General features: G+C 40.4%; 1 long non-coding RNA gene across 1 annotated transcript in view; it reads right to left on the bottom strand.

Annotated features, from left to right (window-relative positions):
• Nucleotides 1-17,210, bottom strand: part of LOC141943459 (uncharacterized) — a 183,214-nt gene that overhangs the window by 12,715 nt on the left and 153,289 nt on the right. Inside the window, exon 6 of the long non-coding RNA XR_012628958.1 lies at nt 1,509-1,596. This is a non-coding gene — a long non-coding RNA (uncharacterized LOC141943459). The remainder of the gene's footprint in view (nt 1-1,508; nt 1,597-17,210) is intronic.

A 17,210-nucleotide genomic window follows, 5' to 3' on the forward strand; every position in this document is an offset into this window, starting at 1 on the left:
TTTGAACTGCAGTGCCTAAAGGTATCTTTAACTGCTGTTAAATAACAATTTACTTCCCCAGCCACCCCAGATAGGAACATTTAGCAGCTTCTTCTAAACTGTCTGATAACTATGCTGTTCCTAAATCCATTAAAAGCTGCTCAAATATTTTTATTTTTTTAAAAAAAAAGCCTTAAAGGACATACAGGTCATATGCTAGGATTTTTGATAACATATTTTTTTCTGTTGACATCTCTCTTAATTGCTATGAGTATATAGCAAGTTTGCTGTATTGCTAATATTCGCACATATTGTAGCATTACAATGTAGTGCAAAGGTTAAAGCTAACAGGAAAAATGGTGTTGAGATACTATTGTAAAAAGTGTTCTTTAGATAACAGGATGAAAATCTTAAAGGAGGCAGATGCTCCCTCTCAAAACTCTTGTTGAGAAGACAAATATTAAATCAGTCTTAGCAAAGATGACTAATTTAGAAATCCAGATGAAGGTAAAACCAGGTAAGCAGTGCTGAATTTGAAGCTATGAAATATGAGCCATGGGAGTTTACACATTTATTTTAAAATAATATATTTTAAACATGTAATTCAATATTGTACATTTTAATGTTATCTATCTTGTGATTAGAAGTATTTTAGGCTCAATTTGGAGATAATAAAAAACATTGAATAACTCCATTGGGTAGCTTGCAGCTTTGGTTCAAAACCAGTTGCAAAAGTAGAGACCTGCTAGGAATTGGTGATTAAATTCCAGACTCAGCTGTGCATCATCCCCCTCCCTTTGAGCAGAGGCTCTGTCAGCCCTTAGAGCTTGCTCTGCTCCAGGCCAGAACGAGGCTTTGAGTAACAAAGCTTGTGTTTAAAATACAAAATCCAGGTAATTGTAATTCATATTTATAAACTGTCACATGATTTTTGGCCATGGTGACCTAGTTGGCAGCTCCTTCATCACAGTGTATTTCTTCAACTGTAGACGGGAGAGCCTCTTTGAAGAGAAGGTAATTAGCTCAGCATGGAAAGAAACCACAGATTTCAGCTCACAGTATCCTTCTTATCATTGGTGGTGTCAGTGAACAGTATAGAAGGCGGCTATTGTCCTGCTATACTCTCCAAAGGGAAAAAGTGTTATCTTAAACATGAAAGGCTGGAAAAAATAATATGTCTTTAGCTTCTCTGTTCCAGAAAAGAATTAAACATATGTATGGGAGTTTCTCATATCTGTGCTGTTAGTGTGGTGAATAGCTCCCAAGCCTCATCACCATGTAAGTGACAGAGAACTGGGATGATAAAGCCTGAATTTTAAGAAAGCCTCAGTGTTTGAATTAATAGCCTGCAGCAGGTCTGCAAAGCAAGAAGTTTAAAACATACACTGTGCGGAAACACTGACATAAAGGCAAAGAGGAGACAAAGAGCACTGATACAATTTCAATTTTATGTTTGTTCTACATATTTTTTTATTAATGGACAGAGAACAACATATCTATGATACTCACTGTCAGAGGTGCCAACCTACCTTGCCATTTCTCCCCTTTTTGATTTCTGGATGCTCTCCCTTAGGCAAGCAATGATGTCTCTGAGCCTCAAATCCCACCTCTGCCTTACTGTAAAAAAGTAAATAAATAAGGACAGCTAGGCTGAGGGACATGTTGGGACAGTGAGACAGTTTGTTAAGGACAGTAGCTCCCTCTTGTCCCCAAGCTATAGGAGAATATATTAAAAGATATTTTTATTTTAACCACCTACCTTTGAGCCATCTTAGCCTCTGTTCCTGTTAACAAAAAAAGACATACAGATGTTCCACAAAGATCATGTTTTTAGAGACAGGGTGTGGATGTTTTTCTGGGGTTTTTTGTTTGGGATTTTTTTCATGACCGTGGTGGGGGAGAGGTCTGCTGTAAAAGTAGAACATATGAAGTAGTAATCATCAAATTCTGGACAAGGATATCTGAATAGAGAATATGTGCATGGCTTTTCTTTTTACTGCCATTCTTGGTATCCGTCCATAAATCAATAACATATGCATTGCTTTTGATTAATAAGGATTCTATTTGCAAGTGCTAAACCATCTGCTGATGCTATATCTACAACAGCCCAGCTAATCTGCTCTTCTGGGTTGATAACCTGAGTTTTGTTTACAAAAAAATATTTAAGTCCAGATGGACCATGGTATTCCTATTAAAACAAACCTTCAGCTTTTGAGGGTGAAGCAGTGTTAAGAAGCTGGCTGCAGGAACACACAGAAACCATCACTGAAGACAATGGTCCAGATTGCACTAAGTACAATACTTTTCATAACTCTGCCCTTCCCTCTTCAAGTTCTCAAATTTGCCTGTGCCTTGGCAAAATTTATTTACCATCACAGCCTTAAAGGCAAAACAATTTGCTATAGATATAGGACTCTTCTATTTTTTCTTTTTTAAATCCAGGACTTTCCTGGCAGATCTACGTGCGTCTGCATCCAGAGCACACTTAATTATTGCACACGTACTATGCATGCACTGTTGATTTTCCAGAGCACATCTCATTTACTGTGCATTTCTTGTGAATGAGCCATGGACAAATACTGCATTCCTGGATGTCACACAGCTTAGGAAAATATCCAGTTCTGCCTGGCTTAGGTGAAAGAAGAGTCTTGAGAGAGGACTTTTGTGGTTGCTTAACCCATATTGGAGCCAACACTTGAAGCCCACAAAGACAGGCTTGCTGCATCTCTGTGGCAGATGAGATCAACCCCAAAAATGTACAGTGTATTACATTTTGCTCTTATCAAGTAATATTTTGAAGTTTCTTCCTAAATTTCTTGAAGGAAATGAGGATATGGTTCTTTTAAAACTTTCCAAGAGGGGGGACAAGACTTTATATAAAGGGGAATATTTGAGTCTCAAATAGAAACTGAACTGTTGCTCTGGGATTGGAAGAAAACCATTGAATTAATTAATTTTGGTCATTAGCTCTAAAGCTCAAAAAGAGACTTTTTCTTCTGTCTCACTCCCTTATAGGTCCTTGAGATGGAGGACCTTTGCTGAAGCTCATACCTGAGTCAGGGTCTCAGAAAAGTTCATGGTAAAACAATGCAGAGTCTAGTCCTTATCCTTAGCAATACAGACAAATTTTGCAGGCAAAGAGCAACATCTTTATATCCATGGTCTCTCAAAGGCAAGACAGCAACTTTAAAGACGCTAAAATATCGAGGTGGTATAATACAAAGAAGAGGGACTATGCCAGGCTTAACTAGAAGTTTCGATTAGTCAAAAAAAGTTTTTATGAAGTTTTGCCACATGAAACAAAATTTTTGTTCCCCTTGGAACAAAAATACTGTTTTATTCTTTCTCTCTCCATCCACTTTCCTCTTTCAAAACGATATCCCTGCTATTAATTGCAGCCTTCTACTATGTGTATCCACTTGATGGCAGCATTTGAACACAGAACCGCGAATTTCTTCAAACGGTCCCCTTCTCATTTTGCATGGGGAAGTTTGTAATCCATCCCCAGTGTCTGGTTATGGGAAAAGGGCAAGAAGGGAGAATGAGAACGTGCCTGTGATTCTACCACTGTAGGTAACTACTGCTGATGACCTGGTGAACTGCAGCAAAACCAAAACCACATCTGCACCGGTAGAGAAAGCCAGCAGTGTTTCCCCAACAGAATTACTGGTGTCCTTTGAAATTAAACTGGAGAGTAGAGATCCGTCATCCACAGACCCATCGGGTTAATGATACTTCTGGAAAGGTTACTGAACTAAGAATACTGGATTTGGATCTTCTGCCATCATACATGAACATATGCATGTCTACATATTCATAAGTAATGATGGATTTTGATGTGCTACCTGCGGTATGCAAAAAGTTATCCATTCTTCTGACTTGTATGTGGTTTTGATAGACCAAACAGACAGTATGCACTTCATAAACAAAACTACATGAATTAAGTAGCTTAAATGAACAGTCATTGAGAGGAAATTAAGTACAATGAAAGGAAAACCAATAAAACATTTTATACAAATTCAGGTAAATGAAAAGGTTTTGATACACTAGTATATTCCTAGCTGCTCCTATTTAACTTGTGTATTTTTTTCAACCCAGAAGGACACGTGCAGTAACTTTGTCAGTAATCTCATATTCATTCTCATGCTCCCCACACCATATGGTGAAATTTTGATTTGCCTGCCTCTGACTTTCAAAGGTGTTCAAATTGGAAGGGGGAAAATAAATGTTTTAATTTTTAAAAATCTTTTTTGTACCAAATTCAAGACCAGAACTTCACTCAGTTTTCCAGAGCAGTGGCAAGCATCTCACAAATTGCTGGGTGTTGTGCATCTACAACATTTCCAGCAAGGAATAGTTAACATTTCGACAGGCTAAACAAATGCAGAGTTCATTGAAGTTATTCCATTCTACATTCCAGTGTTTAAATTACTGGAAGTATTTCAAGAATCCTGCATCTTATCATGGGGCAAGCGTAAGCTTTTAAGGGATTCAAGCCTCAATTCTCACCTATGCCTGGTTTTCTTCCTAAATAACGGGACTCAGAGGACTAAGGAGATCTGACTGATCTGATGGCTGGGAGCCTGTATTGCTGAGAGGTATGAGAGGCAGACTGTTTTCAGGGAGTGTTGGAGCAGTCCCTGTAGTTTTGAGCCCAAGAAAGAGTTAGTGATGCCTCCTTGCTGAGGGAGAACAAAGATTGCCTGGAAGCCAGAGATGAAAGCATAAGATACCGCCTGTGGGCTTAGTGGTGGGAGAGAGCCATGAAGGGACCAAGTCTGATGTGGAGCCCTGTCTGAGGGAGTTTTTCTTTAGACAACTGCAGGGCTGTTATACTGCTAACAGATGAGCTCATCAGGGAGATCTTAGTTTGTGCTTTATAGAGCACGTGTGAGATTGAGGGAGCTAAGAGGGAGAAACTGCAGCTTTACTACTTTTGCTCTCCACAGCTGCCTGCAAGCCCAGTCTTGTTCTCCCCTCCAGAAAACTGGAATTGTCCAATACTTTCAGTGAGGCTGCTGCTGTTACCTAGGGGTGTCATCTTCCTTTTGAATACCAGTCCTTTTGATATTTTGCTCATTATTACCGAGATTCTGCATTGATCTTGGCTGGAGATTTTCATTTTTCTATCCTACAGTCATGATCTTCACCAAAAAAATAGTACTGATCAGTGAAAAAGGGTGCAAAAAATTCAGACTGTCCCCCAGCCTCAAGCCTTTCTTCTCCAGAGAAGCCAACAAAAAAGGTTATAGATGGGTAGCTCTGTTGGCCAAGTTACAAAATTGTGACATGCAAATGACTTCCTAGTAGCTCCCGCCGGTTCCTAAGTAGGTAGATCCAGGGTCATCATGGCCACTGATACTATTTGCAGAAATATGTCACTGGGGGTAAAGGGGCTTGTTTTACACTATATATATTAGTGTCTCAAATCCATCTATCTTTGAAACTAACTACATGCCAATGTATATTAAACACAAATAAAAGCAAACAAATAGAGTGGTGGTAGAGCACTTGGGAATGGAAGATCATGCCCAAATCAACGCAGCCATAAGCCAGTAACAACTTTAGCAAAGGACTTCATGTATCCTACTTTTCAGAGGCACACAAAAAAGAAGAAAAAGGAGAAATAGCCTAGTTTAAAGAGACAATGGAATGGTGAGTCCAAGCATTTGCTTTGAGGATGTGAAGTAAAACAGTGTGGTGGGATGGTCTCCACAGAGCCCCAAGACAGAAGAGGAACAAAGGCCACCCAGTTAACCTGGAAACAATGAACCTCAAAGTCCTTGTCAGTCTAGCTTGAGGCAGGGGAGGAAATCTAAGTAGGTGGCATAGCTAGAAGAAGCAGAGCATTTAGGCTTTTTTCTTTTCTTCTGCTCCCCCTGAGATGTGCTGGTTAGATTTGTGATACTCTACCCAATTAGAGACAGCAGGGTATGTATGACCACTACAAGATGATGGGGAATTGGCCATCCTGTTATGGATGAGTGTCTACCGTTCATCTCACAATTTAAAGAGAGGTAGGAAGTAAGGATGCTGAAATGGGATTGATGGTAGCACATGTTTATTCAGCAAAGACTAACCTAAATGCCTGAGGTGTTGATGGGCTGCCTATAGCCTGATGATGCCTATAGTTAGGCAAAAATAGTGTTGTTCCATTGGGTAGGACCATGATGTAATTCTTTCAAAAAAACAATTGTAGCTTAAAAGGATTCCTTGCTGTTCATTTTTACCTCCAGTCTTTGAAAGAACTTGGTGCAGAGGAGACAAAATGTCATTAAAGCCTCTAGTATAATTGTTGGAGCACTAAACTATCAGCCTAAATACGTCTTCAGATGTATTCACGTAATAAACACTTACATATGTTCTGTCTCTTGTGGGCAGTGCTGAGTTTGCAAATGAGTGAATTTCCATTGAAAAAGTTCCAACTAAGGCTTCCCACAAAGCTCTGCCCAACCAATATTCATGTTTCTCCTACAGAACCACATTTGCCATAAAGCTCCAGTGAATTCATCTGATTGTGTATAATACCTGTCTCCTGTTGCCTTCAAATCTCCAGATTTTGTAGTGGGAAAAAAAAAAAAAAAAAAGGAAAAAAGGAGTAGTTTGAACATGGACAGTGTGTGCCTGAATGTTTGCAGTGTTCTTTAGCAGGCCATGGCTGTGGCAGTGAGCAATGCTGTGACTAGATGGTGCACTTGCCATGTGGTATATAGAAACTGCAAATAGAGTGTGATAGCTGCTCCTTACACAGGTATTTGTGAAAGCTCTGGTAGTGATTACTGTGTGCACGTCTGTCTTCATCTTTAGAGAAGTCATGGGATAACTGGGTACTCTGGGTTTTGGTCTTAAGCCACTAAGAACACATATTCAGCATAATAAGCGCAACACCCCACCCCCACCCCCAACAAAAAAAAAACCAAAAAAACAAAAACCCACCTACAGCACACCACAGTTTTTCTATTGAATCATCCAGCAAGCCTTATTCACTATTATTTGTATTGCCTGGTTTGCAATTATACTGTAAGTCTGCCTGTACCGAAACTTGTCTGACAATAGCAATGCCTGATGCAGATCATCCACATTCAGGTTTCCCATGCTCAGTATCTGGCTGAGGCTAATGTTGTTTTAAGTCTCAGCAAAAAACCAGCTTGGTTTCCAAGGATGAGAAAAGATTGTCTCTTCTACTTGTTATTTAAAAATAATAATCTGACAGTCATGTTGAAGCATAACAGTACTATTTTGAGGGCTGCTCATACAAACTCCATGTCCTTTTAGCATGAGTTTTATTGGACTGTCATGAATTTCCAGTTATTAATGCAATAGTTAAAACAACAAGTGTTAGGAGAGCAAGCACCAGGTTTATTGGAAACAACTGATCCAGATAAATGTCAAGCCTTTTAAAAGTAGAAGTACACCTCCTGAAGGTCAGAGATCAACCCTCCCAAAGTCTTAGAGCTTCTGGCTGAAATACATTTTTTCACAGATAACAAGTTATTGTGCCTTAACTGGCCTTGGTTACAGGCTGCCTGAAGCTGCCCATCCCGGAGCAAATAAAAAAGTAATTTAAGTTGTTTTGTCTTTGAGTCTCAGTGAACTCATGATACCTTGTGTTTTCTGTGAGCTGACAGTTGCACATGATTAAAGGATGCAGCTGGCCATGGTGATCTGTTATCCTGCAGGACCATGTAGGTCTCTGTGCCTGGAGCGTGATGGACCTGAGATTTTTACTCTGAATTCCTTCCAGTGGCAGAGATGGGCCTTTTCAGACTGACACTGAAAAGCTTCATAATGTTTATTCAAGGCCTGTCTGAGATCCTTGATCATGAAAAGGGCAAGTGGGAAGAAAATACACTTGCAGTTTCATTCAATTTTTTGTGTGTGTGTCTGAATAAAGGTTTCAGGATAAAGCTCCTATTCTGAAATTAGAACTGAAACAGGAGCCACAGAGGCCCTTAGGGTTGCATTCTCATTTGACACAACTGCATTCTTCTCAAAGTTCAGTGAGAATATCGTCTGATTGCTGGGCTCTGTAAGTTTAGTACTTCAACAACGTGGCATGCATGACGTTTATGACAATCTTGTTTTGCCTCGTCACACAATTGCCAGTGCAGCTTGAAAGGTTCGGCTGGAGCAAGGGTCCAGCAATTCTTTCATTCTGTCCAAATGGTCAGTTTTTTTCAACAAGTGCACTCTGCAGAATCAATTTCTACTTGTAAGACAGCATTTTGACATAAGGGAACAAAAAAGGAGCTGTGAATTACACTCTTTTGTTCATGCTGAAAAGTGTAACTGAACTGATTTAGAAAGAAATTAAAAAAGTAGTACCAACTTTTCTTTGAAACAGCATTACTGAAAGGTTAGTCTTGCTGTATTTTAACATTTTGGACCCTCTCCAGGACAACTAAGTTGTTGAGACTTGACAGTGGTGGAGAAGGGCTGAAGGTCTTTCTTGGGTGCAAATATTTTAGAAGGATTTATCACCAAAGTCACTGCAAAGGCTGAATGGTAGGACGGGTTTAGGTTTTGAACTCTTTTTTTCTATGAAAAACACAGATGTAAATATTGTTTTCATTTGTACCAAATAGAACCATGTCCAGTCTAAGCATGAGATTGACTTATATAAACCACACACTAGTGTGCACTGGTTTTGACTCTGATTCTGAATTCTGGTCTGAGTTCCTTTTTTAATCAGTAACACTGAAATACTTTTAGAGTAAGTGCTTCAATTAACAAATGTCATCTCATTCTTTTGGAACTCCTGTGACAGGTAGGTATTTTTATTTTCCTCAGAATTAAAGAACTGATGCCTTGCCAGGGTCCTGAGTTCTGACTCTAATTTCAGGTGTCTAGACTTCTCAGTCCTCAGCCTTGGGACACATCTTTTCCATGGGCTTGTTTTGTTCCATGAATGATAAGGCAGTTGTAAGTGAACTACCGACTGTCCTCTGCAGAAAAAAGTCAATCATCTTGATCACTCTCTGCCTACTACCTTAAAGCTGCTCCTTTACTCAGTGCTTCTTGAACTGTTGAAAGACATTTGTTCCAGAGCAAAGAAGAAATTTCAGAAGTGTAATTCCTGTTTTTCCCCTTTGTGTACTAGTTTTGTGTCTGTGGTCAGATGGTAAAATACACTGCGCAACAACCAGTGGTATTGCTTGCAGCTGAGTAAACCCTCTTTAAACTTACTAAACCAAATGAAATGGCGTTATGTTTTCCAGAAGGGATATAGACTCCGTTAGCATAAAATAGTCAAAGGGTAGTTGATGATACGTATTTACCAGTGCAGGAGTGAGTTTGAGCTGGTAAAGCATATGTGCTGAGGAGGCTGAAGAAACAGAAGGTTTCACAGGGGCAGGGAGGTTACTTTAACTGTCATGTTATGACAGCATGTGTTCATTACTTTTCTGGGCATGGCCCTTTGTTCTAGTGCCTTGCTGTATGTGTTAAATCCTACGTAATGCTGAAGCTTCGTAGACTCAGAGTACAGTAAAAAAATAAAATCCACCATGCAGTGCCAGGCTGAGTGTTAACCTGCACACTTGGGAGAGCATGGAGCAGGCATTCAGCTGGATTGGGAGAGCAGGGTAGCTGTGTCAGCCCAACACTGCCCCTTAGGCTCATTCCCTAGCTGGGTTTTAGGTCAGGGCATGCAATGCACTGATGGAGCAGTGCTAATTCTGCTACCAGAGCCTGTGAAGTCAGCACCAGCATTCCCCTGCTCCCAGTCCAGCTTACCCAGACTCAGGGCTCCTGAGTCACTGGGCTTCCTTGAAAACCCTATTCTAAAAACTGCCCTACTGAATCTAAGGGAGAACCAGTGAAAGGCCAGTAAAAAAACCTCAGTTCTTTCTCATGTTGACATTCAGTTGCCCTTCTCTCTCCACAACTTTATCATTTGAAACAAACCAAGCCAGTAGTAATTAAATCTGAAAATCTGTGAAGAAATCTGTTCACAGGTACTGGTATCATGAAAAATGCAAAGTAAGACATGTCTGTTTTGACTGCCAGTAGACTGCCTTTACCTACGTGATAAGACTTAAATTGTGCAAGCTGGGAGGAAAGTGTATTTCTCACTTGTGTGGAAGCAGTAAATGTTGGTGGAACAGAGCACTCTTGAAGAAAAAGGATTCTCCATTGCTTAACAGCTTTGCAGAAGGTCTTTGGGTGAAGAGAAGGGGAGATTAATTCAGATACAGCATCTATATGAAAACATGTCATGGTACTGAATAGTAAATGGATGCAAGTACGACAGAAATACTACTGCATATCTGGATGTTCACATGAACACTACACAGTCAGAACTCAGTTCTGCACCCTTCCTTAGTCCACTCATTTATTTCAGTTCATTATACAGGATCAAGCCCTATGTTAGCGTTTACTTTCTGCTAGAATAAATCTTTGAAATTGTACACAAAAATAAATGTATTTTACTAACAGGTAAAGTCTTTAACAATGCTAAAAATAAAGGAAGGTCAGTAGGGATATCCCATTCATTCAGATGAGAGTGGAATATCAACTACCCTCATTCTTTTTGGACCTGGTCTTGCAAACCTTTGTGCTGGTGTTATAGAAAAGGTCATGAGAGATACCAGTTGCATTTACTACCTGTAGAGAGAGGATGCCAGTTTGGACATTCACAAACTGAACTGAACCTTTCCTTTGAACTCAGACTGATTCTGCTTTTCTTGGGTTATTATATTTTCTTTTGGTGCCAAGTGCAAGAGATATTGCAGAGGAAAATTAAAAACACAACCTGAATTTTTTAGATCTCCATCCTGCTCTTGTGGACCAGAGATTTGGCTGACTACCCAAGCATCTGGAAGTTTCCTAAGAGCATCTTCAGAGGTTTTAAAGTCTGCTCTTTTACAAGATGGTTTCTAATGGATTGTGCCCCCTTCTATAAATAATAGCATCATCTGTACATATATCTGCACATATACCAGTTACACTGAGTCTACCTGCAAACAGGTGTCACTGATCCAAAGTGATTTGTTGTGTCCTTTTTTTCATTTGCAGTAAGTCTCAGATTGGCTGTGTTCCCACAGAATTATTTATTTTGCCTTCTAAAGAGCTGAAAATTTTCTTTTGCTATAACTTTGGGCTTCACTGCCTTGTGGTTTTTGAGAAAGGGGCAATAGCATACTGGGAATTGTATTTAGAAAGTGTACATATGCAATGAACAAAAATAATCTATGCTAATGACAACCGCTCATATAAGAAGAATTTGAAGTACACGTGGCTGTTTCAGCACTCCCATGTCTCATTCTATTTAAAACTCCCTGCCAATATGTTCATCCCCTGGACAGAGGGAGAGGACAGACATTATTTAGGGAAGGGGCAGTTATCTGATTTCACTGACATTTACCAAACATCAGAATCACAACAAAGCTCGGGTGAGAACTCTTTTGGCAGTACTGCAGACATATGAATTCAGTGCCTGATACTGATGACACAGAACAGATTTTCCTGTTTGTGTTGTTGAAACTTCAAAGTCAGAGCTGAGCCTCTTTTCACATTGGTACATACCTGGTGAACAAGCAGGACAAATTTAGTCAGAGCAAAAAGGGGTTCTTGTACAAGTCTCCAGACTACAGACTTTATTTCAAGGGAGTACACATATCAATTATATATATATGAAGAAAAGTTTTCTGGTTCCATCTTACTACTAACCAGTATATAAGGTCTATTTACTTCTGTCCTGTTCCACATGAAAAAGTCTGGCTTACAGCAATATAATTTTTTCCCTAGCTGGCCAAGCAAGTAGAATTACATGCAAAAACCTCCAGAAAGGAAGATGCACACAGATAAGCTAACTCCCCCTTTTATGCTAGTAGATCTTCTCTCACAGCTGGTCACTGAAGTCTTCAGCCTTGGTGCTCTTGTCCTTTATTTAAGACTAGCACAGTGTAAGTTTGTCAAGGTCCCAGTTTAAATATTCCTACTTGTCTGAGGGTGGAAAGCCCCTAAACTGATAGCAAGATTAAAAAACCCCCGACCTGTGTCCTTTGCTGTGACCCTACCCAATTCTCTTTCACAGCATCTGCAGACCAGCATCCTTCTTGCTGGGGCTGCTCAAGGTGCTTTCAGGAATTCATGCCAGTCAGTAAAGGATAGGTGGAGAAACAGCAGCCAATTTAAATCCTAAGCAACACCAACACTTTCTAAAGAGGTGCTGTGAGAAGGAATGCAGGAGCTGTGAGAAGGAACTGAAGAGTAATAATGTGGCATTCAGAATTCACTGAAACAAGGGACTGAAGCTGATGGCCAGAAGCCCCAAAGATAAGGAATATTCCAGAAGAAGCCAGGAAACCTTGTTCAGTCACCCCAATTCGTACAATAAGAAATTCTAGGTGTAACATCTGAAGGCTGAGCTCTTGCAAAACTGCAAATCTTCTGTCATAAACTTAGACTAGAAATGTACTTGGTAATGTGGAGCTATTTGTGCCATCTGGCAGCTGTCAGCTTTCTCTATTCACTTCCCCCCTACTAATGCAAAACACAGAAACTGGACCTTTTACATCTTGCTACGTGAAAAAGGTTGGTGTCTAGAGGCTTTTTAAGGCCAAACCATTGCACTGTTCTGGTGCCTGCTATCTGGGCGTCCATTGCAAACATTAATAATGACTTACTCTGGTCAGCAACAACCATATATTCCTCCTTCCTCTAATATTCCTTTATAGCAGTGTATCTTCCAAGAACATTGCACATGTCCTCTTAAATACCTGAAATTCACCTCATACACTGTTTCAGAAGGATTTAAAAAACAGCTGGTGTTTATCTCAGCTATCTCCATTTTTAGCCGCAGTTTACTGACCTCCATCATTTTTATCAAAGATTACATTCTTTTTTTTTCTTTTTGCCAGAATGCTTACAGCTACTCTCAAACCTTTTTTAGTCAGTGCTGACACTTTGCTATAAACCACCTGTGACATGAAGTGATTCATTTGCTTGTTTTCCATCTGTGTTGTGTCCTATGAGGAGAGGCACTGGGTCAGGCAGGACCTTCAGGTGGTTGTGGAGAGGTTGTACTTTCCCTGGAGAGAAGAGCAGGGGCAGAGGCTTAGGGAGAAGAGGGCAAGGCAAGGCAGCAGGCAGGGATAGTTGCAGCAAGTAGCCAGGAGCTTGCCCTGCAAACAGACTGCTGAGAAGTCAGTGAGCAGATAGCAGCCAGACCTTCATGGTGAGGCAAAGACACACTCACTGGAGAGCAGAATGGGCTGTGCAGATTTTGAATTGATGGAAACTAAGCCTGGAAAAGAGTTGTTCCCAAAAAGTAACAGAGAGCAAAGGCAGCTTGGTTTATAAATGCCTTTATTCTGTTGTGGAGTAACTAGATTTCTGTATGTCTAAAAGTGGGATGTCAAAACCTAGCTTTTTCAGATTAAAGGGTTTTTTTCTTTGTTGGTTGTTTTGTCTTTGTGGGGGTGCAGACTATAGGAGAAAAGTCTAGATACACCTGTCTTAAAGCTCTGGTTGTTGTGGGCATGGTCCTGCTTTGCAGTGCAAGAATAAGCAAAGGCATGATTTCTCTGGTGGCATTGATTACTGCAGGCTCGATGTCAGCTCCATGGAATGTGACAGCATTTTCTTCACTATAAGGGTGGTGAGCTACTGGAACAGGTTGCCCAGAGAAGTCGTAGATGCCCCATCTCTGGCAGTGTTCAAGGCCAGGTTGGACGGGGCTTTGAGGAACCTGGTCTAGTGGAAGGTGTCCCTGCCCATGGCAGGGGGGTTGGAACTAGATGATCTTTAACGTCCTTTCCAACCCAAATCATTCTATGATTCTATGATTTCAGTATAGCAATAAATAATAAAGCACGAGGAGCTGCGCAGAACAACATGCTCTGAACTGACATTTCATTGCAGGGGTCATCCCTGACTATCAAAGATGCTCTGGTTCTGCTCTCTGGAGGCAGCTGTAAAATCAAAGGCTTTTGATGTTCATAATGTGAATTAAAGTCTCATGTATTTTTACAGAGTGGCCTGACAGCACCTCTCTTTGCCCTGAGGTGCTCAGCTACCTGGAGGGCCCAGCTCAATTCACAACTGAGATCTCTCTGATATCTGGCAGAAAAAGAGACCTCTCACTGTAATTCTTCTCTGCAGCTACACATTTCAGATGAGAATAGTGTAGCAGTAGCAAATAAATCCCTGCTGCTTTTCAACAGAAAGGTAAGATGGTGCATGAACCTTACTTTTTTGGAGTTCTGTGCCTTTAGATTGGAACTAGTGTTCGTGGAGCACTCCAGAGTGGTGAGATTTTCTGCATCAGGATGTCACAGTGCTGTGAGCACGCATCGTAGGCAATTGGTTGCCAATCCCCAAAACAGTGCCAGCTTCAGAAATGAAAGATGTTGGTGGGGGTGCTGTTAACCACACATCTTACGTTCCAAAAAAATAACATATTACCTGGGCGAAGTCCATCTGCTGAAACTGTAAAAATTCTGAGCTCTCAAAGGCCATAAGAAAACCTCACTGTGGAAACTTGATTCTCCACTATTCAAAGAAATTTCCCCTGTTCAGCACCTTGCCAAATGTCTACAAGATTCTGGCTTTAGAAATTCCTGTAGGTTCTTTCTTGGTTCCATTTGACTTTTATCTTACTCCTCCAAGACACCAGGTCACCTCTGCTTGTAGCATTTCACTTTCTTCCATTTTTAACTGATTTCTGAAGAGCTGTTCTCTGAATATTGCTGCTTAATTGTAACACAGCATTATCTGTACTACTCAACCAAGATCTGGGTCCCATTGTGACATACTGTATGGAAACAGAGCAGGAGACAAATCACTGTTCCAAAAGCATATAAACAAACCATAAGAGAGTGAATAACAAACCATAACAGAGTGAAAAACCATATAACAAACCATATAACAAACAGTATAAACCATATAACAAACCATAACAGAGTGAAGGCTAAGAAAGTGGGAAGGTCTCTACAAGGTGGATAAGCTTTGGTTAACAGACATTTGTGATTCAGGAAACAAGTCTGAGCTGGATAATAAAAGCTGCTGTCTTATACCCAGACTCTGGTGGCATAACCCCAGCCTTATCTGCTAACATGGTGTGGTAGGGTTGTAAGCATCCCCAGGGTTGGCTGCATGCAGTATTATTTGAACCAAGACTGCAAACGTGCCAGCTCTGATTCCAGGACTCCTCTACCACACTCCTCTGTGATTGTTTCCTCAAAAGCAGAACTAAAAGAATTCAACTTGATAGAAACTATTTTATTCCGTTTCATATGTTTGCAGCTCCTACCTCCCAAGAATCTGTTCAGCTTGCTAAAAAATGAAATTGCTACAGATGGATATTTCTTTCAATTACTGTAAAAACATGTAACAAAGCCTCTGGCATGCCAAGAACCAGGCATCAAAGCTCAAGAGCTTACATATTCTATTAAGTGGTTTAATATTAGAGCAGGGAGACCAGGAAAACTGCAACCTTTTGGTTCCCTGAGGTCTCCTAAAGAAGGCCATGAGGGACAAAACACTGTATTTTTTCTGTTCTTCTCTAAAATATTAAACCACTTAATAGAATATGTAAGCTCTTGAGCTTTGATGCCTGGTTCTTGGCATAGCAAATACGGTTCATACTGGTTTGATGATTTGGGGTGGTCTGTGGGAGATTATTTTTCCCTCCTGTCGAGAAACCACAGGAAATACAGGCCTGGCACACAGACTTTTCCTTTTTGTCTTGGGGTATAGCTTGCTGCTACTTTCCCTTGCAATACTACTTGTTACCTCAGAAAACTTTTCATTCAAAGGGAGTAGCTGCAGCAAAGGTAGGTGGATGGGCTCAGAGCTCCTATCTACAACAGAGACTTTCTATTATGGGACCCATTTGGGGCTGTGGACTGAGCTACACATAGCACCAGAAATGCAAAGTTGAGCATTGCCATAGACCTGAGGTGTTCTGAGGCTCAGTGAAAATAGACCATCTTATATGTCAGCATGAGCTGACCAAGAGGCTGTTTGATCATGTTCCCAACTACTGACATACTCCTGTGTGAGCTGTGCATGGTCTAGAACTGAAGAAGGGAAAAGGCACCCCAAAAACTGTAACATTTTCACTTGTTTTTCCAGGGGCACATGTACCCAAATTGGAACTGAGCAAGAGTAGAAAGTCCTGCTCCATGGGAAATTGTTTCAGACTTTATTGCAAAAGCTGAGATTAAAAAAATACTTAATTTGGAAATGTTAATTTTTATTTTCTTTAGGGTCTTGCTCATTTAGATTCACTTAAGCAGCAAATTGTGTTTCACAAATTACTTTCTTGGCTCGAAGGTTTGGGACCCAGTGCCCAGAATCCCCAGGACAGATCTCCAGTCATGCATGTGCCATGTGACTCCCATGTTGTGCCACATGGCCCAGAGTAAATGAGGATATTGCCAATGGAAAAAATCCTCTAACTTGAAACAAAGAACATAGACAAGGAGAAGCCTGGACAGTAGGCCCCAGCTGCACTTCAGCAGAGATAATCATGCACTTGATTAATATGGCAGAAAGGGAACCAGGGCTGCAGCCCTTACAGGGGCAATGTCCAAGAAGGAAAGGAATTATAGCACTTTATTGGAAATAATATTGTATACCAGATTGAAGGGGGCTAGGGGAGGAGTGAAAAATAGACTAGTTTGGGTAAATGAAACATTTAATCAATATTTTGAGGCGACATCAACTGTTCTCACAGAATCATCTGCCTTACTGAAATTTCAGCTCACTGACAGAAAATTGTTTTACCCACTTCTTTTCCAAAACTAAGCTCAAGAGACTTGTTCTGAGAAATTTTGATAATGATTTCAGTATTATGCCTTTGGTCCATCTCTCCTTTTAAGGTTGGATTCTTCTCTCATTCTTACTGTTTTTATATCAGTACAACTTTAAGCACTTGGACACCTAACAAAGACACAAATTGGTCTATGGCCTGAAAATAAGCCATTCTCTTTTAATTTCAACAGCAGGAATATCAAGCATTTCCTAAATCCTGCACTCCCCCTCCACCAGCTCAACGCTGGCCTAAATGAATCTCTCTTCAAATGCTTTGTGATTGCTATAATGAAATACTCTGGCTGTGTACTAGATGTGAAAACATGTTCTTAAGCCTTGTTTCTAATTTTAGAATGAGTATTATGAGGGATTTCTATTCCTTGTTCATTTAAAATCTGATTTAATAGCAGTAGAAGAGGCTATTGAAGGAGGTCACCAAAATACTCAGCTGAGCTTTGACAAACCTGTTT

The sequence above is a fragment of the Strix uralensis genome, chromosome 4 (genome assembly GCF_047716275.1).
Source record: "Strix uralensis isolate ZFMK-TIS-50842 chromosome 4, bStrUra1, whole genome shotgun sequence".
NCBI lineage: Eukaryota > Metazoa > Chordata > Aves > Strigiformes > Strigidae > Strix > Strix uralensis.